Below are 27,458 nucleotides of genomic sequence, written 5' to 3'. Positions count from 1 at the left end.
TCACAAGTAGGCAGAGAGGCAAGCTGAGGGAAAGGAGGAAGCAGGCTCCCTGCTGAGCAGAGAGCCACACACAGGGCTGATCCCAAGACTCTGGGATCATGACCTGAACCAACGGCAGAGGCTTTAACCCACTGAGCCACCCAGGCACCCGCATAGTATTTTTCTTATAGTTATCTTTCTTTTCTTATTGTTTCTTCCTTTTGCTCTTTTCCTACTGTGAGAGATCTAAGCCATTGGTTCCAAAGGGTGCCCAGAGATAACACTGCTATGTGTTTGAACAAGCACAAAGATCATCCTAAGGAATTCTCGGAAGACTCTCCATGCTATCTCATCTTCCTAAAGTTAGATCAGATGAGACTCTAGGCAGATTCTTCAGTCCAACTGGAGATTTAATTAAGTGACCTTCAGGCAATTTCCCATTCAAAGAGTCTATGTCTTTATGAACTTATTCTTAATAATCTCTTATCAAGTCAATTAACTTTATCTTTTTCTGTATTTGTCAGCTAGCAACACTTTGTATGTACGACCTTGACAACAGGCCTGACTGAGTAATAAAGAGTCAATATTGCCAAAACTGGAAATACAATTGACAGTGCATAGTCTATTGAAGCTGAAGGAGCAGTGTCATTTCTCTCTGTGAGGGCAGGCACATTAAAACATAAAGGATAATCCATGGGCTCACAGAGCCCCACTAATCCTTGCAAACCATAAGCTGCTTTGCAAATTTTATCATAAACTTGCAAAGCTTGTTTGCAACTCTCTAAAAATCACAGAATCCCTGAAATGTTTAGTTGGAGCACCCGGGAAGGTCATTCACTAACCGTGTTCATTAACCTATCTCTAGTCAGCTCTCCCTGAAGCATTTCTAACAGAGGAGAAGATTCTCTTAGTCTCAAATTTCTCAGGGGAAAGACAATCCATACCCTCTTTTGTAGTTTTTTCCTGTTTGAAAACACTGCAAAGTATAGAAATTCTTGTTAAATTACATCTGTGTTAGAAAAAAGTGAACTTCTTAAAAATTAAAGGCAAGAGCCTACTGAGTTTAGAAGAAAAATAAATCTCATAAAGAAAACTGATCCAATGAAACACATTAAGCCATATCTGCCATTTTTTCCTCAACTCTTATGTCAAACATTTGATAACGCTCTGATGTGATAGAATTTTAACTATATAGCACATCAAGTTTTTGTTATTTGGTCCCTGACTATCTTTCCAGTCTTACTTCTTACTACTTGACTTTGCTTTCAATTATTACATCTCAAACCAATCAGTACCAGTTGTACTGAAGGTACCTGAAGTTAACAAGTTTTATTCCCCAATCTGTAAAACTACCATTGCTCTTTAAGATCCTTTTTACCCCTTGTGAGGCTTCCCTGACCCCACTTTAATTCTCTGCCTAAATCATCTCCAAACACAGTCCTTTTTACATGCATCTGGAATAGAACACATCAGAAAGACATGATTAAGCTATCATATTTGTCCTATGTTAGGTCTACTCTCCTTTAACTTAGGATTCAGATCTTACTTCCTTTTGTATTATTGTCTGACAAATCATTTGTCCTCAATGACATTGGTTAAATTCAGTGTGATTTGTATACCTTTTAGTTATAGAGATAAAAAGTATTTATTTTTATATGTTATAAATGTTATAAATACTCTTCCAAAAGTTTTCAGTGTCATCCAAGTTTCTCTAAAGTATTTAGAATCAGTTCTAATGTCATAAGAAACTTTTAAGAAGGCGAGCACTAGTGAATAATTTTTAGTTTTCTCCTCCTCTTTTATAGACAGAAAAACAGATGGGTAGGTAGACAGAAAAGAGCAATTAACATTAAGTGATTAGAAGTATTCCACAATTAAAATTACAATAATTAACTTTGACATGACATGTAATATCTAGAGAAAACTTTTTTACTATACATACTGTATTAATTATTAATATAAAAGATTTTAGAAGGAGAAACTAATTACTTTTTTAATCCTGGGTATATTTTTATCCTATGCCATATTCACAATGTTTAAGGATTGAAAGTTATGCAATTGAATGTTTCATGCAGGCATCAGTTTAAAAATGTCATTCACATTGTGATCTTCTTATTGACTGACTAGGACTCCAAAGCCCAGGATTCTTTGCTGTATGTAGGTAAGAATGACTTCTTTGAATGTTTGGAGGTTAAAATGATCACAGAACTTCAACTTCTACATTGAATAAAAAAATATTTGGTAATATTATACATTTTTAGACTTTTGTGGGTTTTTTAATCAAAGAGAGTTGATCTCGTATGACTTATCTAAGTCAACAAGTAATCTATGCAAAAAAGAATGAATATACAGCTGAGAAAACTGAAGCTTAAAGAGATGTTATGTAACTTATTTATAGATCATACTGTTAGAGCTCTGCTTTGAAAATAATTCTCCTAACTCTGTTTCCTGAATATATTGCCAGATATCATAGCTCCCACCACCGCTACGGTGTAAAGTTGGGTTTGATTTCAGCAACAGAGAAAGAAGTCTGGACTCCTCGTTTCAGATCTGACATTTAAAGAGTTTAGAAGTTGTTTCTCCTACATAACAATGAGAAAAAGCTGAATGTACTAAAAATCAATTATGACTGACCCTTAAAGAATGGGGGAGGGGAAGGGAGTTAGGGGCAACAACCACTGTGTGCAGTCAAAAAAATCTGCTCATGTTTTTTGATTCCTCAAAAAACTGGAATCCTTGACTGGAATCCTTACTGATAACATAAACTGATAATTAACACATATTTTGTATGTTACATGTATTATACACTGTATCCACATAATAAAGTAAGCTAGAGTAAAGAAAATCTTATTCAGAAAATCAAACAGAAGAGAAAAACACATTTATAGTACTGTGCTGTATTTATCAAAAAAAGAAATCTGCATGTGACCCACACAGTTCAAACCCATGTTGTTCTAAAATCAACTTCATCTTCTTGGTCATACCAGAGAGTTGAGGTGAAGGGCATCACCTCAACATCTGGAGAGACAGGTAATATAGAAAGACACAGCCAACATCTGCTTACCTGGAGCAAAAGCCATTGAAGTCACAGACTGACAGATACACTCAAATGACAGTGTCAGTAATAATTGCTGGATGCTGAGTATGGATTAACTTGAGTGTGAGAAAATTTGGGAGCCACAATCTCAGTAAGGCACCCACACTTTCAAGTTTCTCAAAATGAAGAACGAAGAAAAAAATCCAAGGGAAAGTAATAATTTTGAAATATACAGAAAGTGTTCTCCATACCAAAAGCCTAGTCTCCAGTGATACATTGTGATCCTACTATATCAATAATTACTTTAAATGTGAATGGCTACATGTACCAATTAAAAGAGATTATCAGAATAAATTTATTTTTTTAAAGATTTTGTTTATTTCTTTGACAAGAGATCACAAGTAGGCAGAGAGGCAGGCAGAGAGAGAGGGGGAAGCAGGCCCCCTGCGGAGGAGGGAGCCCAATGTAGGGCTTGATCCCAGGATCCCGAGATCAGGACATGAGCTGAAGGCAGAGGCTTTAACCCACTGAGCCACCCAGGCGCCCCCAGAATAAATTAGAAAAAAAAGAAACTATAGGTTGTCTAAGGAAATCTACCTTAAATATAAAAAACACAGGTGAAAAATAAAGGGCCAAAGAAAAATATATCATGCTAATTAATGCTGATCAAACAAAAAGCTGGAAGAGCTGTCTTTATTTCCAATACAGATGACTTCCAAGCAAGAAAAATTGCTGAAAAATCAGGGACATAAACTTAGAATCTTAAGTTTTTATCCTGTCTAAACCTCAATTTTTTCATCTAGAAAATAATAAAATTACTGATATTCTAGGATTCTTGTGAGACGTAAGCAAAATAGGTATGAAATACTTATCTCAGTGCCTAGGGCAGAGTAATCTCTCAACAGATGTTTTCTGTTTCATTGTTTTCTCCTCAGGAACCCAAGGCCAAAGGTTAGAGCCCATGAATTGCATAAAGTCTAGATGTGAATTAGATTGTCATCTACAATCCACAAGCATATCCAGCTCAGTAAAAGCTCTTTCTCTTGGTGTATTTGCATTGTCATTCTGCTTCTCTGCCTCCTTCAGCTACACTCTTCTGGTTCTGTGACTTCTCTGTGATGCAAATCCACCTCAGTGGTAGCCAAGATGCTCCTGTTATCCCAAAAGGAGCAAGAGCAGCAATCGGTCCAACCCTGGATCCTGTGTCTCTCCGATTCCAGGTTCAAGACCAGCCTAGAGCACTTGATAAGTAACGCAGCCACCTAGTCTGGCCTCTCTTCATGGAACATTTAGCACTGTCCAGATGATTTTTCTTTTGCAAACCAGACTAAAACATGGCATAGTACTTAATCTGGAAGGGGGGAAAAAAAGACAAGAAAAACAGTTCTTCCCTTGGGGCAGGATTACATTACTTCCATACACCTATGAGGAACTCTGGAAAAAGAAAATCCTTTCTAAAATTGCCAGACCTAAAGTTAACCATGACTCCTAATGAAGTTTCTTCTTATGATCTGGAAGACTTTTAAACCTGAAGCCGTGTATTTCAAAATTTAGTGTGCATAAAACAACAACAGGAACAAAACACCTGACTGTGTTTGTTTAAATGTATTCAACAAAAAGTTATTTATTGGCAATGTGTATCAGGCACAGAACAGGTACAGTTCTTAATAAATACTTCCTAATTGATCAGACCACATAACCACTAGCATGTTTAAGTACCTTTTTATTTGATTTCTATGTGATGCAAGACTGTGCTATACTTTTTAGGGGATTTAAGAAAAAGTAAGTGTCTATTCTCACAATCCAGGCAAACCTACATTCAAACCAATATCACTTGCTGTATTAGTTTGGATTTTCCTATTGGGGTTTGCTCTGAAGTCCATATGGCATCTTTTGTTTTTACTATAGATATCTCTTATGTTACTGGGGGAGCTTATACCATAGCCTGAACCTGCTACAGGGCCCTTTCCTTCTCTGGACCCCACTCAAAAACTGACTGTCTTCCATGTCACCAGGTAAATGGGCCAAAGTGGCAGTCCCAAGTATGAAATATCTTGTGCCCAGAATCCAAGAGGCCTATAAAAGATTATGCTTCCTTCCTAGTGGTATACATTGTTTGATATTATTTTGTCCTTTACTTATTATTTATGTGCTGTCCAATTACGCCCTTCACATCAAAGCTTGACAAACTACAGGCCACAGCCCAAATCCAGCTTGCTCCCTCTTTTTTGTGAGCAAAGTTTCATTTTTATACAGCTATGCCCATTCATTTATAAATTATCTATGGCTGTTTTCATGCTATAGTGGCAAATCCAGTTGCGATAGAGACTGGCCTACAAAGCTTAAAATATTTACTATCTGACCCTTTGCAAAAAAATTTTGCCAGCTGCCCTGCTAAACCTCTGGACACTTAATAACTTCTCAAGTCTGACAGAAACCTCAAGCTCTACAGGGTTTATGTACCACCATTTGTTATTCATGCACTTTACCAAACTAACATACTTGTCAAATTTTGCTTATTCACTCTGATTAAATAAATTTATGAGCTATCAAAGACACCTTCTGATTTTCAACTTCACCTTTAGTTAATGACTAAATGACATGTAGGCTTCCACTGTCTTTCTCCAATGTATCAAGAACTCACAATGGTCATCCAAGCCTATAGTCCCATACTGATTATGTTCCCTGTGCCGCTCAATCCCCTGCTGTGCTGAACCAGGAGAGCATCTCATTCATTGCTATTCCTTCCCAGTTCTCCACCAGAAGAACTTTGAACAATGGCACTGCTGCAGCTGCCAAGGCCATCAGTCCTCCACCACCACTACGGAGTAATACAACTCCCAAATTCCACTTCAGTGTTGCCTCCAGATACCAACGCTTCAGGTTGGATTCCTCAGAAAAAGAGACAGTTTTATATGCAAGAGCTCTTTTTAGAAGTGTGCACTAAAGATCAACCCCCTGGGATGCCTGGGTGACTCAGCTGGTTAAGCGGCTGCCTTCGGCTCGGGTCATGATCCCAGCGTCTTGGGATCGAGTCCCGCATCGGGCTCCTTGCTCAGCCAGGAGCCTGCTTCTCCCTCTGCCTCTGCCTACCACTCTGTCTGCTTGTGCTCACTCTTGCTCCTCTCTCTCTCTCTCTGACAAATAAATAAATAAATAAAATCTTTAAAAAAAAAGATCAACCCCCAGAAGTGAGGAAGCAAGGTTGGGCAGAGGCAGGAGTTGAATGGAGATGCAATGGCCACACAGGCCTCAGCTGATCCCATGAGGGACTGTGGAGCTGGAGCTGGAAGGGCCTTTCAAAAATATCCCAGGCTGAGACTAGAGGCCTAGTTCTTCATACTTCCACATCAACGAGTTTGGGACGTGGTCTCCCTCGAGGGGTGGAGTATAGTTTGGGGTGAGGCAGCGCTCTTCAGTCCAGAATAATTCTTGGAGAAGCTTGCACATGTGAAGTGTTAGCAGGCAACAGTTTCAGCAGCTGGTAAAATAAAAGCCTTGTCCTGATAGGTCCACCTAGGCAGTGCATCAAACTATCCATTACAAGGAGAATAAAAATCCTAGAAGCGTAATGTAATCCAGTTGTTAGATAATTGGCACGCCAGGTCAGTAACAGCACACTCATGCTTGGTGCTCTTGTACTGGGTTCCTTGGGAATGGAGACAAGTTTGCATGCAGGGTCACATAGATACTGCTAACAAGAAACTCTGGAAAACAGTTTGATACTTTTTTAAAAAAACTAAACTTCCACTTATAACCCAACAATTGGACTCTTGATCATTTATCCCAAAGAAATGAACATTCATGTTCTCACAAAAACCTGTACAAAAGTATGCAAATAGCTTTATACAGTATAGCCAAAAATGTAAACAACCCAGATGACCTTCAACGGGTATATGTTTAAACAAGCTGCGGTATATCCATGTTATGAAATACTACTCAGCAAAAAAGGAACAGATTATCTTTACACCCACCAACTTGAGTGGATCTTCATGCTGAATGAAAATAGCCAATTTCAAAAGAGACAGCTCCATTAATATAGCACTCTTATAATAATAAAGGAGAACAGATTAATAGTGGCCACAGTTCAGGAAGGGAAGAAACGAGTTGGTGGTAACTGTAAAAAAGTAACATGAGGTATCCTTGTGATGGAGCTGTTCTCTATCTTGACTGTGGTAATACACACAAACACACAAATGTGTGCATGCAAAGCTGGTGATATCTGAAAAAGATGAATGGATTGTATTGATGCTAATTTTCTAGTTGTGATATTGTACCATAGTTATACAAGACATTATCACTGGGAGAAATGAGTAAAGAGTGTATGGGATCTCTCTTGATTACTTTTTACAACTACATGTGTATCTAGAATCATCTCAGAATAGAAAGTTTAAAAAGACTTTTTTGTGACATTCTTAATATCCTAGGAAATACTCAAATAGAAATTTTAAGAATATCATAATTTGAAAGCATCTTACAGGTGTTTTTGTCGATGCTGGTATGTTGCTGGCTCACGTGAACTTGTGTGCCATTGGGTCAGGCTTGAACTCACCAGATCCGGTCCAAGGTTACCTATATATAGGATTTATATATTGTCTGGTTAGAGTAGTAAGGAGTAAGAAGATCTGAGGAGAAATTTCTCTTCATGTAGAGGCTGAACAAAAACATTGGGCCAGCAGGAAGGACTGGAGTCTTATATCCCATGCTGGTTTATTAATTTATCTTTCTAGTATTTGTCTCAAAGTAAGGCAAAACCATTTTATAATTCATATGTCTGGGCATACATTTAACTCTCAAGTTATAAATGTGACTTTGCAAACATAGATACTGTAGCATCTTCAAGAGGAAAGCAGATCATTTCAGCCAAAACTTGATTGAATGTGAATATCAGAAGGAACTAATGATACTGTGTTGATCGTGCAAAAGGAAAGCCTTCATGAAAAAGAGGATGAGATTGCTTTTGGAAGTTCTCAAGATTCAGAATTATACTCCCAGAATCAAATGACAAGGAGGGGTACTTCAGCTCTGAATGAGGAAAAACATTATTGCCCAATAATAGAATAAGCTGCCTCAGAACATAGTCAGTTTTCTCATCCCCAAATGAATTCCAGCAGCAAATGGATGGCTATTAAAGAAGTGAATGGAATGCGATATTTAGTAACCTTCTGAATTGTGTTTAAGACTTGGGAGTCTATAAATAGCAAGGCACACTTCACATTGTTTCTAATTTAGTATTTAGAATAATTGAAGGAATTATTCGTTTCCTTGAACAAAAAGGATTTCCATTGAAAAAAATTACTTAAAATTCTTAAAATAGCCAGAAAATAAGTTTGGCACAAATTTTAGTTGGTAGCATTATACCTGATGCCTGAGAAAATAGATAACCTCCTTGGATTTGATGCAAGTTTTTGCTTCCTTAACAAAGTAAAACAATCTGTTACCATAGCTTTTCTGTGTGCTAGATGACTTTTTCCCCCTGAAATAAGAAGGGAAAGTATAATTTGTACATCACTTGGATTTAGAATACTAACTACATTTATTTTCCTATTTTCCACTGTTTTTCTTCAAAATTTGATAATAACACCTCCATTTATACATCAGTGCATAATCTCACAGTAATGCTTTAAATTGTCATTTTCCCCCCATCTGCCTTGTCTTTAAGAAGAAAGACTATTTACCATGTAATATTCTGGGGTAACTGACTCATTTGTTTGTTTTGTTTTTTTAAAGATTTTATTTATTTATTTGACAGAAAAAACGAGAGCACAAGCAGGGGAAGTGGCAGGCAGAGGAAGAGGGAGAAGCAGCCAATGGGGGACTGGATCCCAGGACCCTGAGACCATGACCTGAGCTGAAGGCAGATGCTTAACCAACTGAGCCACCCAGGTTCCATAAGTGACTCTTTTGAAATGCAGAGCGAATTTAGATTTGGCTGAGAAAAATGGCATTTCCCATAATTTTAAATCACCAATGAAAATATAAAAGAAACCTTTACAAAAAAAGGTTACTGCAATTATATAATTAGAGAAACATAACATCTTTTACACAATATGCAATTGCTTTTCTTTTGTGCTATATATAAATATATAGTGGGGAGGGAGGGCAGATATATCCAAGAGTAATCAGGATATGTCTTGCCCCAGGAACTATACAGATTAACATGCATATTAATTTTAGATTTGCAGGATATCATGCCTTTTAAGAAATCTATTTAATAATTACTTTTTTTTAATTTTTTTTTTAACAATTACTTAACGGTATTTTTAAAACAGTGGATAACAACCCTGTGTATTAACTACTTGGGTTAAGAAATAAAGTATTACTGGGGTCCCTGCGTGGCTCAGTGGGTTAAAGCCTCTGCCTTCAGCTCAAATCATGATCTCAGGGTCCTGGGATAGAGCCCCGCATTGGGCTCTCTGCTCAGCAGGGAGCCTGCTTCCCTTCCTCTCTCTCTGCCTGCCTCTCTGCCTATTTATGATCTCTGTCTGTCAAATAAATAAATAAAATCTAAAAAAAAAAAAAAGGGAGGAAAGGAAGTATTACTAATATGTTGAAGGTCACTCACAGTTCTGTCATTCCATATAGCTATGTCATTCTCCATCCCAATTAGAAGAACCATTATTTTGAGTTTGGTGTTTATGACACCCAGACATTCTTTTTTTTTTTAAGATTAATTAATTTGTTTGTTTGTTTATTGATTGATTGATTTGAAAGAGAGAGAATGAGGGAGAGACAGAACACAAGCAAGGGGAGCAACAGAGGCAGAGGGAGAAGAAGGCTCTCTGCTATAGGAAATTTTAAGTATATTTTAAAAATGCATTCTAAAATAAATATAGTTACACAATACTTATTGGCAAGATATACCAATTGTACTCTTTAGTAGAAATCTCTGGAATGAAATTCAGGAGTCAATTCTGTTCCTGGCTCCGTCTTTAACTAATATGTCACTCATCAGTAGACATCACTCTCCTAATGTCTAAAAGAAAGGGCTTGCTTTTAGTTTTAACAGAAGAAATTAATTTTTTTCCATGTAACCAAATTCTCAGAATAATTATGGCTCCCCTACAAAAGTCTATCCATTTGTCACCATTTACCTCATGGCCAACGAAGAAATTATAGGCATTTATGAGAAGACTGTTAGTAGAACTGAGATGTTGAACTATGTGGAATATGATAAATAAGTGTTATAGAAGTATACATAGACATACATACATACATACATACATAAATTAAATCAAGTAAAGGGCTTGTAACTAAATTAGTGGTTCCCAGCTTTTCACCAAACCAAAATGCCATAATTGTTTATTTTTCAGTATGAGTTTTGTGATCTGTAACAATAGTAAAAGTAACTGACCTACCTCCTAATCAGTTCTCATGAAGTCAACAATAAATTTTCTAATTGTGTAAATACTAAATATTGTCCCACTAAGCAACTTTAATCCTAACCAATATGAAATACATGTCATTTTTATATTTTAATATTCTTGTGCACTTTTTAAAAGATTTTATTATTTATTTATTTATTTATTTGAGAGCAAGCATGAGTTGGTGGTGGGCAGGGGCAGAGGAGAGAGAGAAGCAGACTCCGCTCTGAACAAGAAGCTCGATTCCAGGACCCTGAGACCATGACCTAAGCTAAAGGCAGAGGCTCAGCTGACTTAGCACCAAGGGACCCCACCCCCATGCATTCTTATCCTGAGTACACAGGGGTGTGTGTGTGCGTGTGTGTGTGTGTGTGTGTGTGATTATTGTTTTACTTTATTTCTTTATTTTTTGATAAGTACTTTTCAAACATTGAAACTGCCTCAGTTCCAGAAAGATTATACAACCCAGGCTGGAAGCTACTGAACTGAACATTCCCACTCCTAAGAGGTCAAACTGAAGAAGAAGAAGATAGATCTGGAAAGGAGATAGAACTTTCCTATAATCACTGAGTCATAGGTTTAGCTGGTGCTGGAACCTGGGTCTTCTTATTCCTCCTCTAAAGGCTTTAAAATTCAATTTATGCTTTCCTAGTTCTTCTTCTACCCCAAGCTTCCACTCACATTGCAATCTCTAGAAAAGAACACTCTTAACAACATTTTCCTTATAATTATTTTAAAATTTTTCTATAAATAACTTTATAAAGGTAGTTATTAAAATTTGTGTAAATATTTTATAACTAATTCTAGGAATTCAGTTTGATTATGGCCTGTTTTTCTTTCTACAGCCTTATATTTCATCAAAAAGTATGAACTTGTGTCCATACAGCATGCTGATCCTCCAGGGGTCTACATTCTAAAAAATCTATACTATTTTCAGAAACCATTTCACTCCTCCCAGGAATTTTAAGTGAGCAGAATGTGTATGCTCCAGTTGAAATGGGTTTGTGTTTTGCCCTTACTAAATTCAAAAAATCGTATCAAATGATCCAGAGGTTTTGAAGCAGTAGCAAATACAAAAGGAAAGTCATGTCATTTCTAGAAAATGTGAAGGAATCCTTCAACAAGTTTGAGAGATCAAGATGTATGATTTGAAATACCTTTCATGTCCAGAGTAGAAGGGGCACTCTTCAATAGACAGCCATTCTGTGTGGGTGCATGCAAGTGTGCAAGTGTGTGTGTATGTGTTTTTTGCTGTATGTGCTTCTAGACAACATCTGGAGCACAGACTTTAAGTATCTAAAATATATTAGGTAAAAAATGTGTTTTGGACTCAGGTGATAACTTGGATTTTAAAAAATTCACATGTCCCTCAGTTCTTTACCACCAATAATTCACCTTATTGCCCAATACAGGCTTCATTCTCACCTTTTGAAAGAATGGTAAGTATGTGGTCAGCTCTAATCTAAACAGAGACTTGTGTTAAATTTACATGTGAATTGATATGAATAGCAGTAGTCTAGATAAATAAAAATTCTTGTTACTCTAACAGACACACTTCCAGATGTTGATTTTTATAATAAATTATTCAAGAACAAAGATATTTTAGAGTAATGAAATCATTATCAAAGTATGGTCCCATGCACATTTGCATCAGAATCACATAGGATGTCTATTAAAATTTAATTTTTGGAATTCCTACTTAGATCTAAAGAATCAGTATGCCAGGATAAAGGGCTTGATATGGTAAAAAAAATAATAATAATAATTAATAATGAACTACATTTCAGATGAGTTCCTTAGCGAATTCTTTTGCCCCATATCCTCCATCTAGTAGAAGCATCCATTTGTTCTCTCTAGCTCTATCAGAATCTCTGGGCTCTGTCCCACTGTAAAAACAACAAGAACAAGAACAAGGACAAGGAATTGTTCTAGAACCTGACCTGGCATGAGGTCTCAGTTCTTCATTAGAAAGAGAATCTAATTCATGAACTCAGTGACTTAGCAGGTCCCTACTAATAAGAGTCTAAGAATGATATAGTGAGAATCTCTTGGGCAGTTACAGGAAAGAATCAGTAATGTTGGTTGTTAGTGTTCAAAAACGATTTTATCTTCGAAAATAAAGACACTTATCAAATAGAAACCGTAAAAACTCCTCCCAGAAGCAATACGTTAATTGCTTTCATTTTGACTGATTATTTCTGAGGAAAGTCGGTGTAGGTGTACATGTGTATTTTGAGTGTGCAGTGGTTAATAAAACATCTTTCAGCTCTTTGGCTTCGAGGCAGGGACCAGCTGTCCAAATTAATATGAGATTCATAGGTCTAGGACCTGACATAAATTAGACTGAGAGGAAGGAGAATGTTTAATGGAAATTGAAAGTAAATCCCATTGCACCTGTACTGGGCTTTTTCCTACAGTGAGGATTCCTAGCCGCATGATTATGATGACTTTCTAGAGAGTGAACCTGGCACCGTGGGGTTCTTTTGTGGGGAGAGGGAGGCAAGTAGAGATAGTACATTATATTTTTACTCTATTGACAGGAGACCAACCAGTTAAAAAAAATCAGTAAGTTATATAAAAGGTAATTACAATTAAATCTATTTAATTCTGAAGGCAAATAAAATACTCGGATAAATTTTCTAATTGCTTTGATTTGATGTTAGCTGGGGGGAAAGCATTGAAATTTAATCTTTGCAAAAAAAACCCTGAGTCATCACAATTTTGTCCATATGTCTGAGAACTCGCGTGTGTGAGTGTGTCTCTTAATAGCTGGGTTCCCCAAAGCTCAGACCTTTGCTGATTAAAGTGTGGGGCTTAGTCTTGCATCATCAACAACTCCTGGGAGCTTGTTAGATATGGGGAATCTCAGGCCACCGCCCCTTCCCCCACAACTTGCAGAAGCAGAGTCTTCATTTTAATAAAATCTCCAGATGATTCAGATGGTCATTAATGTTTTCAAAGTACTGATTTAGGCCATAAAATAAAAGACCTCTCTTTCACTGACTTGATAAGCTACCTTAAAAATAAGATTTTCTTTGGCTAGGACCCTACACAAAGGAACAAGTTATGTCATGCCACAAGACAGAATTATTTTAAAGCTGGAAGGAGTCTTTGAAGCCATTTTGTCCAATCCTCTTTATATATTAGGAATCCAGGGACTGAGAAGATGGAATGACAAGCGCAACATCAGAGCTCTTTAGTTACAGAGAGAAAATGCAAACTCAGATAACTTTGCTTCCAACTCAAATGTAGGAGAGCAAGACTTGTGAAAATAGTAAGTGAAATCTGCATTATTTTTACAGATATTTCACACCAGAAAGAGAAGTCTGATGTCTGACCCTAACTTTTGCCTTACAAAAATGCATACATTTGTTTTCTCAGTTGGTAAGTAAGTAGGGCATCTGTACCTGTAGGATTTTGAAATTACATTTTGCTTTACTCTAGAACCTCCCTTTTTCTACTTCTGCTTATTTTCATCACTTGTCTTTTACTACCAGTCATTTTAAAGCCCGTTTTGTTCATCCCATCACAGATGAGTTCACTAAATTCATACCCTATTGTGCAGACAATGGGTTGCCAGGGGTCAAGAGAGGAAGGCCCTTTCCAAGGTAGGAGAACACAGGGTGTGGGCATGGATTTTCCATTTTCAATGGTGGGCAACTTTGAGTTTAACCTTGCATTGTCAGAGGTCCACTGGATCAGCCTGGAATCAGCAGTGAAAGCTGCACTTTAACAGAGGTTGGCTCTCCAATACTAACTAGTCCGTTAGTGTGCTGCAGAAGCCCTGCATGTCACAAGCACCATTGTAAAGACTAATTTTCACAATATGATGATCGAGCCATACATGCAGCACAGACATGTAGAAATTTTGAGATGAATAAAGAGTTGCAGAGAAGATGAATCTGAGGCTTTTAAGGCAATTTTTAATTTTTTTTTAATTTTTTATTAGCATATAATGTATTATTAGCCCCAGGGGTACAGGTCTGTGTAGGGCAATATTTTTAAAATTTACTGAATATTTGCCAAAATAAAAATAGACAAAATAGATACAATTACTAAAATGTATTATGCTGGAATTTTAAATTCTCTTTTCCATCTAAATCACACCTTAAAATTCAGCTATCGATGAGGATGGTTAAGAAACAATGTAATATCTGAATGAGTCATGCCTCTCATCCTCTGGAGTTTTATTACTGGCCAGCTGAATCACTTCACTTCCTAAGTGATTAGGTATGGGGCCGGGGGGATATAGGAGTAGGGAGGGAAAAAGAGGAGACTTTTTCTGAATGGAAATATTCAGGCTTATACCCCCTGCTTAGGCATCAGACTTCTCTTTCCTTATCTCTCTAGCCCCACTTCCTATCCCAAGGCTTTCCACAGCATCTTCAGGGTCAAAACTATCCAGTGTACATCCCAGTTTAGACCTTACTCCTGAGCTCCATGCTTCAATGCCCTACTTTGCATCTTCCCTTGGTTAATGGGTGTCTCAAACTTAATAAGTCCTGATGGACTTCTGACTTCCCCCACCTGTGCTCCCTACATCTCCAGAAGTGGTCCCCATTCTTAGTAAAGGCATCCTCAGCCTGTCAATTGCTTAGGCCAGAAACACTGGAGTTTGTCTTTGGTGTCCCACTTTCTCCCAAATCCCATATTCTCTCTCTCACCCAGTGAGACAGTCATAATCCTATAAGCCTATTTAGCATCCCAAGCAGCTCCCATCATCTCTTAACCCCAGGGTGAGAAAGATGATGACAAAGAGAAAGAAGATGACATAAGATAGAGTGGGGTGGGGGGGGGGGGGAAGAGGAGAAGGAATGAAAGCCAGACATATACAACTTGACTTTTAAACTTAAATATATATGCAGACAGGCAGCTAAATTATTTTTTTCCTGATGTCCTGCTAAGATTCAGCTTGTTTAACTGCTGTGTCATATTCTGTGCATTTTTAAAAATGATTTCTGAATACTGTATTCCTCTTTCCCACCACACCAGCAAATACCCAGTGTAAAAGGTGTGTGTAGTTGTTGCAAATATATGCATGGGGATAGGTCCCGTAGACCACATTTGTTAGTAATTGTAGCTACTGCACATAAATAGTAGTGAAAATTCCTGGGCAGTCTGAATGTGTAGCACGCATATGACACACCACAAACTATTTTTTCAGATGGGGAAACAAGCTCCAAGCGCACCAGTCCCTGGTGTGTCCTTGGGGTCCTCTGTATGTAATAAATCACAGAAACTGCCATAAATTCCTTTTCCATCCTCCCCTGCAGTTGCAATCCCATCTCCCTCCCTCCTCATTTTCTGGCCCCGGGAGCCACCAGCCTAAGAGGGGCAGCTACTCAATGAAAGTCTGCAGCTAGGGCACAGAGTGCAGAGCAACGTCCGTGACGCAGCATCTGTCTCAGATCTACCTGGAAGGAGGGACGAGACAGGTTTTTCTTGTTACTTTTTATCTTGTTACTTTTCTTTTATTTTTGTTGCTTATCCATAGACTCATTTTTATTCCCCAGAATATAGAAGAATCATTTTTTTCCCTCCAGAATGTAAATGACAGTGTAGTTTTCAGATGGAAGTCTCAGAACATAAATGAAAATACATGAATACAGGGGATTTCTGCCTCTAGGAATGTGGGGTAAAAAAGCCAGCGATGTTTCACAAACACTCTAGATATGTGCTGAAAAATAGAGCCAACAACTTTTTATATGTGTAGCCAGGTTTGCCGGAAAGAGAGAGAGAGATCGCTATGATGGGCCGTATGGGGACATCTAATAGCCAAGCAGTCAGCTAATGAGCTGAAGCTTCACTGCCCTGGGGAGGATGTGGTGGGAGAGCACCGAGCCTAGTGCTCCCATGGCCATATGCGGGGAGCAGAGGAAGCTGCCAGCCCCACACAAAATGAAGAATTGGACCTGAGAGCCTTACCTCATGTCCGGATTCGTACCTGGCTGAATGATTTGTAGAATGGTAATCTAGGAAACGTTGCCTGTCTGTAACTGGGTTTGGAGTGAGGAAAGTAGCTAAGATTTTGTAACCAAAGGCCTGTGCCTAATACGTATTTAACACACACATACATACCCACACACATTATAAATTCAGACGAATGATTACCTTAACACAGGAAGAACGGGAAAGATAGGGATGTGAGAAAGTTCATTGGATCTGCACTTTTAAAAAAATTCTTTAAACTGGTATTAAAGCAGAAGGTAAAGAGCATCTCAGACAGAAAGAAGCCATATGCAAAGGCTCTGTGGCAGGAGGAAGCTGGGCATATTTGGGGCATTGAATGAGGTCCAGTCAAGGTGGAAGTGAGAAGTAAGAAAGATTAGACTCCAAGGAACTGGACAAAGAGGGAAACCAGACAGCAAACAGCTCTCAGGAAGTAGAGTTGTGCAGAATGAATAAAATGTGTGAATTGACATCTTTGGCCATTGTTATTTACTAAAAGCTTTTTACTGGGTTACTGCATTTTACAAAGTTAAAGATCACATCTATGGAAAATGACTACATTCATATCAGGGTCACTGTCTGAACTCAGTCACTACGTCTTTGAGCTAGGACTGACACTATAGTTCTTGGAGAATTTTCTGTACTTAACCTTGCCTTGAACAAATTGGGTACTGTGGTAGGTAGAGGGCCTCCCCTAAATATATAAATTTTTTAATCTCCAAAACCTGTGAATATGTTCTTCTGTAGGACAAAAGAGAATTTTCCAATGTAACTAAGCATCTTGAGATGGATTAGCCAGGTGGGTCCCCTGTAATCACAAAGGTCTTTATAAGAGGAAGGCATGAGAATCAGAGTCAGAGAAGGAGATGTGACTATGGGAATAGAAACTGGAGTGATGCTATCACAAACCAGAGTGTGAATAGATTCTGGGAGCTGAAAAAGGCAAGGAACCTGGAGCCAGGCTGCCCAATGCAGTGGTCACTTGTAACATGTAGCTTTGAGTACTTAAAATGTGACAGTCCTGATTGAGATCAGCTAAATGGATGAAATGCATGGTGGGCTTAGAAAACTTAAAATAAGAGCAGAATATAGGGGCACCTGGGTAGCTCAGTCAATTAAGTGTTTGCTTTGGCTCAGGTCATGATCTCAAGGTCCTGAGATTGAGCCCCACTTCAGGCTCCCTGCTCAAGTGGGGATCCTGTTTCTCCCTCTCCCTCTGCAACACCCGCCACCTGCCCCAGCAAGTCCTCTCTCACTAATAAATAAAATCGTTATAAATAAATAAATAAATAAATAAAAGCAGAATGTAAATTCTCTCATTAATCAATTTTCTATTAATTATACATTAAAAGGGTAACATTTTGGATATATTGATAGATAAAATACGTTGCTAAAATGGGTTTTAGCAGTTTTTTTTTACTTTTTCAATGTGACTGACTGATCAAACAGTTAAATAACATATGTGGCTATCATTATTTTTTTGTTAGTGCTGATAATAGACCTTTTGATACTAGCAACACAAGTTAGATGTTTCCAATTATTTAGAGATTCTATCATCTCAGAGCCAAACTCAAAATTAGATATTGTAGCTACTTAACAAATGTGATTAAACAAATGGGCTCATGTATCAGATATAAACATTGCTAGTGCAGGGTGCATATGGCTGTTTTTCACATATATTGAAATCACTGCAATAAGCTTCCAGTGTTTTCTATGACATTTGTCAGTATCAATTTTAAGTCCAATGTTCTTTGAAATTTTGTTATAAAGCAGGGCTTCTCAATCTCATCTTTTATTTTCCTTCTCTAGATGTGGCATTATTTTTTCCTTTCCTAAGTTAAACAAACCTCCATTGGATTAGAATAATATATCTGAAAGAATAAAGAATGGTTTTGTTCATCTTGGCAAATACTCCTTGCATTGATTTTAATAATGTTCCCTGTCGCATCTATGGCAAGAGAATAAATTAGACGCTAACAAAAATCAATAAAACGAATCTGTTAACTGAATAGCAGAAATATTAATGGGCATGAATTTTAACAAGTCCCTTAGAATTCCAAGTTTTTAAACCTTCATCAATTGGGATGTTTCTAATGATGTAATTTATAATTATGTAAAACCTTATTATAATCTGCCCAAGTTATTCTTGCTGCTTAGCAAATTCTTGTTTTCACTAATTAGGTAAAGTACAAATACCCCTCCAAAAACCCACCATATTTTGAATGTCAATGTTGTATAACTAGGCAGTTTTCTAGTGTGAATCATAAAGAAGAAATGATATCAAAGGTGAAACAAAAAATTATGATTGCAAACAAATCATAGTCATAACCTTGGATAAATGAAAGGTAGATTTGAAAGTCATTTCCCTGGCAGCCCATTTGCCCATTAAACTTATCTCATCTGTGAAAGTATCATTATTCATGTAATGTATGAGGTTTGACTCTAAGTGCCATGTCTGTCTCCTCTGCATTTATTCCAAATGCATTTAAAGGACAATTGTTCTTAAAGGATAACTTAAAAAATCAGCTTTCAGGTCCTATTTTCATTTGGAAAATCAGATTAGAATTTAAATATCTTTGTTCACGAAATAAGTCCAGCAAAGATGATTGTACCACATTAAAAGTATCTAAGTCTTAATCGAAATTATTATAAAACTTGGTCATGTTGAAATACAGAAAAATTAACTTTCTTTATTCAAGGATCCAAGTATTCTGGCTTGCCTCTATCATAACCACCAGTAACCTGCTATAGAGCAGAGCAAAACTGCTCCATAAAGCAAAAGAAAATCATTGAAATGCTCAGACCGTTTTCCTCCTGTTTGTTTGTTTTCATTAGCTAAGCAAGTGATAAACTGTAATTGTTTTGGGCCACGTCTAGTGAATAGTAAAAATTAGTGTATTGATAAAATGAAGGGAACTCATATGTTAAAAAAAAGAGCTAGCACCAATGGATTATTTTGGGAGCATAATGGTTTTAAAGGGGTGGCAGCAATCGAGGGGAACACAGAGGAAATTAAGAAAAAGCAGCCAAGAGTTAAAAAGAAGCCCAGAGAAGGGGAGGTGAGTCAGAGAAGCCAAAAAAGCATAACAGCATGACTTTTTATAAAGGTGGACTTAGTCAAAGGTCACAAAGGTATCAAGTAAAATCAGGATCACAAATAACCTATAAGGTACAGAAATCTAAAGGCTTCTGGTGCACTTACCAAGGGTCATTTTGGTTGGAAGTGAAAAAGAAGAAATCAGATTGTGATTAGCAAATATGGAATCTTGAAAACTTTCAAAAGAACATTTCTCTGTTTGTATTATGCATGTTTATTTACTAAGGGTTTTCTGATGATTTCCAAAATTACAGGAACCAAAAAAAGGAAAGAATTATTTCTCTTGGTTTACTCTCTGTTTCTGTCCCATTTTCCTTGTAGAAAGTTGTTGTTTGTTTGTTTGTTTGTTTTAAGATTTTATTTATTTATTTATTTGTCAGAGAGAGAGAGTGTGTGTATACAAGCAGGCAGAGTGGCAGGCAGAGGCAGAGAGAGAGAGAGCGAGAGAGCGGGAGCGAAGCAGGCTCACCGCTGAACAAGGAGTCTGATATGGGACTCGATCCTGGAATCATGACTTGAGCCAAAGGCAGTGGCTTAACCAACCAGGTGCCCCACGGAAAGTAATTCTCAAAAAAAAAAAAAAAAAAAGTGCCATTTATCCAGCAATACATCAATATATTTCAATCCATTTCAGACTATTCTACACCCTCTTCCACCCAGCAACCTCCTCCAAAATGAGGAAGCAATGGCAATTTTGGCCTGGAGGAATAAAGATAACCCTACATTGGAATAGGCGGAATGGGTGGAAACTCTATTTTCCAAGAATATTGTAGGTCATAAGTAGCTTTATGAAAACTCGACAGGAGTTAAGAGAGTCCTATAAAATTGAACTGGAATGGCAAATATAAATTTATTGGTCATTATTTTTTGAAGACATATTTTTAGTTTTATCTACAGAAAGAACCTGGAAACAAAGACATCAGGAGCAATGATCATATTTAGAGGCAGAACTAGGTTTCTAAATACCATTCTCTATGTTAACGGACTACGGGTTCTTGAAGAAAAGACATCTTCTCTGACAACATTCAGGTGATGCCTGGACATCTTATTTTGCCAGGAAGAAAGGAAATACCCAAAACCAATTAGTATGTATCAAAGAGATACAGAAAGCAGCTTGAAGGGGCTCCTTTCAGGGAAATTATGGGAATATTTAATATTAAAAAATCACTACCTTTAATTAATTACAAAATATTGAGTAAATAAACATCTAAGAATGAATAGAGATACTTGAGAAGAGGAAAAGGAAAAGGAGTAGACTATTTTACCAAGAACTGGTAAATTGAAAAAATGAAAAATTGAAAAAATGGCAATTAAAGTAAAACCATTTACCTTATCTTTATATGAAGAAGTGAGTTCTTTCTCTTTTGATGACAAAAACTCTTTATAGAATAACTAGCATAGATTATAATGTCACAATTTTTTTTAAGATTTCATTTATTTGACGGAGTGAGAACACAGGTAGGCAGAGAGAGAGAGGAAGAAGCAGGCTCCCCGCCAAGCGGAGAGCCTGATGCAGGCCTTGATCCCAGGACTCTGAAATCATGACCTAAGGTGAAGGCAGAGGCTTAACCCACTGAGCCACCCACACACCCATAATGTCACAACTTTAAAATCTCAGTTCTGCAATCTATGGTCAAACAACTAATTCAGGCAAGAATCATCAATTGCTGTAATCATTAGCAAAATGTTGTTGGAAAAAGGATATTTACACAGCACAAAAAATCATCCCTCTTGTACACATGCATGTATGCACACACACACAGGCTTTTAAAGTGTGTGTGTGTACATGTGTCTGCTGTATGTATCTTTACAATGTAAATATCTGTTCATCACTCTGAGGAATGGTTAAATTTAGCATCACTGGTACTGGGAAGTGAGTTATTTGCTTTCTAATTATCATACAATGTAAAATACACAACTGCATCAATGAAATTATCTTGCCAAATGTGCTTAACCCAAACAGAACTAAGACCTCACTTTCAGTTTACTGAAAATATACGGGATATAAAAACAAAGTAAGGCATAATTTAAAAAAACAGATGAATATGAAATACGAGATACTCTATAAGAAAATAGATCTGGTAATCTTAGAAAAGTGCATGTTGTGGCAGAAAATGTGAAGGAAGTCTTCTTAATTAAAAGACATAAAATAACCAAGTGTAGTGTTTGAACCTTGACTATATTCTACTTTGGAGAAAGAGAAGATAGCAAAAATATGTGGAATAAATAGAAAATTTGAATATGGCTATAATAGTGAGTAACATTGGGGAAATATATATTTTCTTCTCTGTGACACTGATAATGTATTTTTTATAGTAGAATATTCAGGAAATTAAAGTTGAAGTCTCTAGGGGTAGATTGTCTTAATGTCTGCAACAAATTTCTATATGTCAGAAAAAAACTTTAATAAAAAATTAGGAAAATTGGGGTGCCTGGGTGACTCACTGGGTTAAAAGCCTTTGCCTTCAGCTCAGGTCATGATCACAGGGTCCTAGAATCGAGCCCCACATTGGGCTCTCTGCTCAGCGGGGAGCCTGCTTCCTCCTCTCTCTCTACCTGCCTTTCTGCCTACTTGTGATCACAGGCTGTCTAATAAATAAATAAAAATCTTATTTTAAAAGTTAGGAAAATGAATTTAAAATAATTGCCAACAAGTCCAAAATGTGTATCTCCAGTTCGAATTGCTCAGTGAGCTTCATTCAAAATCCCAATAGGCATCTCCAACTTTCCATGACCAAACATGAACATCTGAGCTTTTTTTTAATTTATCTGTCGTCTTCCACATCTCAGATGGTGGAAATTCTACCCTTCCAGTTATTTATGCCAAAATCTTTGATAATATCTTTTAACACTACTTCTCTCTACTCCATATACAATACATTAGGAAACCCTGTGGGCCCTAAAATCAAAATGTGTTCAAACCCTGACTCTTCTCATCACCTCCAACGTTACCACTCTTATCGAAGCCACTACCCAACCTCTTGCTCAAATTCCTAGAATAACCTCCTAATTGCTATGTTTCCATCCTTGCCAATTTACAATCTATTTTTCACCCAGCATCCAAAGTGATTCATGTCAAGTGTCGGTGCTCCTGTCAGTTCTGCCATTCTAAACATAACACCTTTACAGTAGTTACAATTTTTACTATAGTCAATTTATAGTCAATGACAATGGGAAAAAAGCCCAACCGAAGCGTCTTTAAGGAGACGACTTGAAAGTTGGAGATGTCAATTCCTCTTCTGTGTTATTGGCCAATATTTGGTCACATGATCACAATTGGCAGTAAGAAAGACTAGGAAACGTAGTCGGCTGTTGGATGTTAATGCACTTAGCTGAAAATCAGAGTATCTATTTCTAAAAGAAAGCATGGAAAAATGTATACTAAGGGCATTATGATTTCTCCCCATTAATCATTCTGGCCACTTAAGTAAGTATCCATGAATTATTGCATCTAGCCCCAAATCCAAGATTTCATAAACTGTGTCCTCTTCATCATATCTAAATTTGGCTCTTCAAAATCAAGCAATCTGTTAACTAAATGACAAGGTGTCTGTTTCCGTCTCTACTAGTATATATTGATAGAATGGGAAGAGTGTGCCCATGATGAAATGCACACTCAGGGGCACCTGGGTGACTCAGTGGGTTAAAGCCTCTGCCTTCAGCTCAGGTCATGATCTCAAGGTCCTGGGATCAAGCCCTGCATGGGGCTCTCTGCTCAGCAGAGAGACTACTTCCCCTCCTCTCTCTCTGCCTGCCTGTGATTTCTGTCTGTCAAATAAATAAATAAAATCTTTTTAAAAATACACATTCAGGAAAAGAAAATGGGAAAAACAGAGTAGTCCATGTTCCATAGCAGATTGAAAAACCTAATAAACAGAAATCAAAAAGAGTCTCCCTCCAGGCTGTGGGATAAGTTACTTGGTTCACATGCCTGGCTCCCCCGGTTTCTTCCTTCTGCAAATAACTCCCTTATCCATCATTCACCACAGTTTCTGCTTATGGGACACCCTTGCCTGGTATACTGGGTGACCAAATTTGAAGTAGGATGAGTTGGAGAATATTTCCTCTTTGGGGACCAGGCAGCTTTCACAGCCCACTTTTTGCCAGTGAAAGTCTAGGGACTCAAATTTTGCGAGGGAGGCTTGTGGTCTCATTGACAATGTAATTCCTTCAGGGGATTGGTTGGTAAACTTCTAGTCTGTTTGTTTCCAGGCAGTGAATGTGAAAGGCGGCACAGGGAAATACCTCAAAAGGTCACTATCACTAAAACTACAACCTTTCTCCTTTATTTACTGGCTTGTGAGCTATTTCCACCTCCTTTAGGTCAAAAATTAAAAATGGCCCCACGAAGCCAACTGAAATAACAGAAAAGTGATAGATGTCTTTGAACTGATCTTTACATCTGGATAATTTTAGGCATCGTATTATCTCTTGCTGTTTGAGGCACAGATATAGTTGGATTTTTTAACTTTGGAAGACTTTAAATTTCTGGGCTTTCCATCACTTTCATTTTCTAGCCATTTTAAATTCTTTAGAGGGCTCTTCTGATGCCCACCTCTCTGAGGCCAGGTTTACATCAATTTCCTTCTTGTAGTCACTCACTAACAGCAGCCAACACACAGAATCATTCTGAATTTTGCCAACCAATTTCCTCAAAGCTAGTCTCAGGAGCACATGGCCTGTCTTCCAAGTTATGGGAACAACAGCTTCACTGGACTTCTTGCCACAGTATAATAACATTCTCTAGTTTGCAACTCACAATATTTGTGAATTTTCCATCTGTCACTTTATGCATGTCACATGTAATTCTAGTTTTTATAATAGCAACCCACTTTCAGATCCCATTTTTGTTTTTGTTTCCAGGAAATGTTTAACAATTTGAGGCCCAGAAAGATATCCCAAAATACAGTCGCTTTTTATAAGAAAGATGTTTCTGTCTCTGGTATAATGGTTTACTTGGAAGTAAGTAATCCAAGACTAGTGGGTAAGTTTCCAAGCTTGCTCTAAGTCAGTACCATTATTCCTCTATCACAGAGGAGAAAACAAGGTCCAAAATAAGCAATTGAAAAGAGATGTACCAGACAGTACACACATTATTTCCGCTCATGTAGTAGAGGCACAAGGTTAGTCACATGGACACCCCAATTGTAACCAAAAAGTCATTAGGTTGTTACCAAAAAATCAGTAGGTCACATACTCACATCATACTTCAGTTTTTTTATTATTAAAAGATGAAGGGGACAGTTATTGATCTTGATCACACTCATCTTTGTGCAAGTTGCCACACTGGACACTAGAGATATAACAGACAAACAACAAGCAAGCTATCATCCCTAGTATTTCAGAGTGACTCAATTAGAGGGGAGCCACCCCAAGATTCTGTTCAAAATTCTATGAAACATTAGCTCACATGTAAAGTCATTATAAACCTTGAAAAAGAGAGATGGATAAAACATACACATCCCTGGGGAAAAGGTGGGGGGGGAGAGTCAGCCTTGGGGGAAGAAAAAGAGAAAAATGAAGATTTATAGAAGAGAAGCAAGAAAAGGTAGAATAGATGGGGAATTTGCTTGAGGATAAAATGATAAGTGAAGAAACATGTCTCACTACCAAGCAGGGGTAATTACTGGGGCTGTACAAAGGTGCAACGGACAAGGGGTGAATAGACGTCCAAGGGTAGATAAATTACAATGGATGTGCCGGTGAAGGTTTCATTGGTTTGGACATAACTAGGTTTGTATTTTTCAGTAGATGCTGTGTTGCCCCATCTTCATGCTGTGTTGACCCTGTCTTCCTTTCAGGGTCCAGGCACGCCATATTAGAGCTGGGGTGAGCTGTGTTGATAGCTAGTAGCTCATAGCTCTGTCCTTTACCAAATGGTCCTTACTATAAGGGAGCTGCTGAAATTAAATTCTAAAGAAGCTTTCCTTAATGGCAGCCCATTTTGAATAATTAGTGGATGAAAGAGTAAAAAAAGCCGAACTGCTTAAATTTGGGAGCCACCCCAGCTCCAGACAAGAGTGGACTCCAGACTACTCCTCCATGACAAGACTGGAGAGAGACTTCCATTTTAACTATATCACTGGTTAAGTTCTCTCTTTGACCAATTAACACTGCTTCTTTCACTCCTATATAGTTGTTCCTGGTCTGGAAAACATACAGAATGTCACACATTAGGTAGCCCTGAAAAATGGGTGAGCTTTACAGGTGTCATTCCAGTAATCATTTTCCTTTTCCTTAAGGATCTCACACTAGTCTGTGGCTGAATGTATTTTTAAGGCCATAGCTCATCAATAAAGTAGAATCTGGCAATAACTGCATTAGTCTTCATCATTTGCAAGGATTTACAGAAATGTATAACATCAGACCTATAACATACTTGGGTGCAAAATCATCTCAATTTTATAACTGACAGATAAAAAATTTTAAGTTACTGGTGTGATACATTACTTATTTGCAGAGAAGTTTCTGTCTCTCTGTCCTCTTCTGAGAGTGCAGGATCTTATCTAAATCATTGTCATGGTCCTAATTTCTATTCGGTACTTTGCATGTATTGTTGCTTAGACAATATTTGTTCATGGAACTTAGAAAAGCTGAGGGGAAGAAGGACTAAAATAAAGAAATGAAAACTAGGAAACCATTCCAGACTCCTTTTTTTTTTAATTTTCAAAGATTTTATTTATTTATTAGAGAGAGAGAGAGCCTGAAAGGAGAGAGGTCAGTGGGAGAAGCAGACTCCCTGCCAAGCAAGGAGCCCAACATGGGATTCGATCCTGGGACTCCAGGATCATGATCTGAGCCGAAGGCAGTCACTTAACCAACTGAGCCACCCAGGCACCCCTCTAGACTCCTCTTTTTAAGTTACCTTCAATACCCCATTAGTTGTTGACACTTTAAATTCTAAGATCTCTCCTTTTCATTTACATGGCTACTGCTTCTGTAAAGGCGCTTACGCCAACTACCTTCATCCCAAATGTGGCTTTCAATCTGCAATGTCATTCCCTTTGCTAGGAATCCATCTCCTTTCCTTTTCACTTACTTTATTTTTAATCATCCTTAAACTGAACTATCACCAATTTTAAGGAGACTTCTTGCTTGACTTTTTCCCTTTGCCATTCAGTTTTAAACTGTCTTCCATTATTCCAGCTTCCTGAAAGATTAAGTAAGGTGTTTCATAGCTCAAAAAGGAACAATACTCTCAAATTTAGAGAATATAACAATAAAGAAAAGATAAAACTTTCCAGTTTCACATAAAGGCATTTTCAGTTTTTGGGAGGCTGGCTGGGGAGATGGGAAATGAATATTGAATTAACCCATAGAGACAACTCAAGAATACAACAAAACGTGAACACATACATTACAGAAAAGTACTTGGTGTAGTACAGCTATTATGGACGTCAAATTAGTTTCCTGACCTCTCTCTCTTCATGTACATACAGTCTGTTCTCATTATTCTCAGTTCTTAACATTCTACAAAGTTGTGGCAAATACTGAACCATTGCTTCTAGGGGAAATAGAGTTTGGTTTCTGTGAACCCCAGTCATATTTTTGTCAATCAGTCAATACATAAGCTTGTTGTATGTGTTTTTCTGTTTAAAGACAGCTTGTATTATATATTATCACTTTAGTAATGTTGAACTTGTGCCAACTCATGCCTGAATGAAACTTGTCTTCAGTGAAGCTTATCTAACACACCTGTGTTCTTCTTCCAGCACATCACAGCCTTCTTAGACTTAGGAACACTTAGACAGGACTTCAGCACTGCAGTTGGGGATAGGGGGAAGGGCTGTTTTAAACAGTGAAATCACCAATGGAAAACACAAAATGAGAAAGACACAGCACTAATGGACCAAAGACAGGACAATTGTTTACTGGATGGCAGAGAAAACAGGAAGACAGAGTGTCACCCTGTTCGGCTTCATCTAGGTACATGTACCTTGAGTGACCCAAAAGTTCTGTGGTTCTGCGTATGCCTGAGAATGACCATTTAGGAGCCATGAGTATTGATTTGGGGTTACAAATAAGTTTTAGT

The sequence above is a fragment of the Mustela erminea genome, chromosome 1 (assembly GCF_009829155.1).
Source record: "Mustela erminea isolate mMusErm1 chromosome 1, mMusErm1.Pri, whole genome shotgun sequence".
NCBI lineage: Eukaryota > Metazoa > Chordata > Mammalia > Carnivora > Mustelidae > Mustela > Mustela erminea.
Note: the sequence above shows the minus strand (reverse complement) of the source record.